Genomic DNA, 2,671 nt, shown 5'->3' with positions numbered 1-2,671 from the left:
TTTTTTTTTTTTTGCTTCCGACCCTTCTCATTTTTTTTTCTTTGAGGGCTAGCATGGGGCTTGGAGATGGAACCAACATTTGTAGAAGTTAGGGGTCCTTAAGCAATTATTAGCGATGAGAGTTTGACATGCCCGAGAGTTGTCAACAACCGCCGTTAAACAAAGTGGAGGGAAGAGAAATAAACGGTGCTCTCAGCAAAATTAATACACAGACCTGCAAATGAACGATGCTGTGTATCTCCCCCACAAGGGGAGAAATCTGAACTTAGCATGAAACGGCATTTTAAGTACCATCTTTGCAAAAATTATCGGATTGTCAAAGGGCATCAAAGTGAATGGAGACCTAACTATTCATAATATTTCCACATATGCTAAATACAAAATTTATCTTACTTTACTTGACTGTTCCCTAGCAATTATTTAAAGCTATTAGGATGGGAGAAATGTCCTGGATCTGAGGAGCCAGCACTGCTTTGTGGCTTTTGTTGTAAGAAACATGAGTCCTCAACCCCCCAACTTGGCTTGTGTGCATTCTCTCCCTCTCTTCCCCCTTTCTAATATTTAACACTACTACTGCTTAGCTTATGCATCTTACCTTACTCTCTCTAAACTTATTGCTGAAAATATTTTATCCATCCAGATTGTTTGGGTGTAGAGGGCATAGAGCACATGTACTACGTGTGTGAACACATTTGTGTATATACATGGGTATATGAATCAGAGTGTGTGAGTGTGTATGTTTCTGTGTGTGCGTGTGACGAGTGTGTGTATATATGTGTGTGTATGAGTGTGTGTGTGTTAGTGTGAGTGCATGTGTGTGAGTGTATATGTGAGTGTGTGTCTGTGTGTGTGATGAGTGTGTGTATATGTGTATGTGTATGAATGAGTGTGTGTGTATGTCTGTGTATATGTGTGTGAGAATGTATGTATGTGAATGTGAGTGTATGTGTACGTGTGCCCGTGTGTATTTGTGTTTGTGATGAATGTGCGTGTGTGTGTATATTTATATTTATATATACTTATATATATGCATATGTGTGTGAGTGAGTGTATGTGTCTCTGTGTGAGTGTGTGTGTGTGTGTGTGAGTGTGTGTGTATGTGTGAGCGAGTGAGTGTGTGTCTATGTGTGTGAGTTGAATGTGTGTGTGTTTGTGTGTAAGCCAGATGTTTATATCAGGTGTCTTCCTCAATTGCTTACCACTTTATTTTTTGAGACAAGATCTCTCACCAAACCTGGAGTTTACCAATTACCTAGGCTGGCTGGCTGTGAGCTTCAGAGACACAGTTGTACTGGTTAGATCAGTATTTTCCCAGCTTGCTAAAAAGCTATAGAGTCATCTCCGAAGGAGACCCTCAACTGAGATAGTCCCTCCGTCAGATTGGTCTGAGGGCAAGTCTATAGGGTCATTCTCTTCATTGATGTGGCAGGGCTCAGACCACTGTGGTTGGTGCCACTCCTGGGCTGGTGGCACTGGGTACTATATGAAAGCAGGCTGAGAAAGCCATGAGGAACAAGCCAGTAAGAAGCGCTCCTCCGTGGTTTCTGCTTCCGTTCCTGCCTCTAGGTTCTTGCCTTGCCTTCCCTCCTTGTTGGACCATAGCCCACAAGCTGAAATAAACCATTTCCTCTCAAAGCTGCTTTCAGTCATGGTGTTTATCCAATCAAGAAAGCCATTAGAGCAGCTGTGCCTGCCAGTTAGTTACGTGGATGTCAGCTCGGGTGTTCCTGCTTAGACTTTACCAGCTGAGCCATCTCTCCAGGCCCCATTCATATATTTGCTTGTATGTATTACTTCTTCTCATTCAAAGCAAAGCCATGTTCCTCCCACCTTGCCTGCCCTGAGCAGTTTGTAATCTACTCTACATTCCTCCCTGCCCCCTCAACTCCATTGAGTTTTCCACACAAGAGAAAGATGAATAACAGTCACAGCCACCCCTCCCCCAGTTCCACCCTACACACAGATGTTATGTGTGGGAAGCCACAGCTGCCATCCTATATATTGAACACCTGGTCTCCGGCCAAAGCAGAGAGCCTTGTGATAAACAAGTCCTTATTTGGAAAAGCTGAGTGCCTCCAGTTTGTGATGCAAGCTGGCATGATTTCTCAAAGCCTATTATGCTTTGCCACATAGCCAATGCTGATTGGGACCAGGGAAAGTATTTAACTCGTGAGGGCTGGGGGCTAGGGAGGAGAAGCTAGCTAAGAAAGAAGAAAAGATGAACGAATGATTCTGTAGTACAAGGTTCCTGAATAAACTGCTTGGAGAAGGGTTCGTGGTCGCCTCCTTATTTCCGCTGGTCGGTAAGGCGGTGATAGTTATACACGTTGGCATACATAGTACACAGAAGTTCATTTTAGTACTATAGCTAGTCCATAGAAAATGCTGTAGTTTGTTGATGTTTTGAAAGTTTGTCTGTTTTGGTTGGTCTATACGTTTTAACTACTAAGGGAAAACTTAAAAAGTAATTTGTATAAAACTATATAACCATTGAACTTCAAAACAGAGTTAATGAAGCTATTCAGTAAATATATTAGAATTTTTTAAAAATAAAACATGGATGTTCTTTGGAATTACTAGTCAAGGTGTGTCATTTCAGGGTGGCATTGTCACTGGTACATCTCTGCTGTATGTTTCCTCTGGGTTGGATATGATTGTTGCCATCTGGAAT

This window comes from Mastomys coucha, unplaced genomic scaffold, assembly GCF_008632895.1.
Source record: "Mastomys coucha isolate ucsf_1 unplaced genomic scaffold, UCSF_Mcou_1 pScaffold23, whole genome shotgun sequence".
Classification (NCBI taxonomy): domain Eukaryota; kingdom Metazoa; phylum Chordata; class Mammalia; order Rodentia; family Muridae; genus Mastomys; species Mastomys coucha.
The sequence above is the reverse complement of the archived record's forward strand: the minus strand, read 5'-3'. Positions refer to the sequence as shown.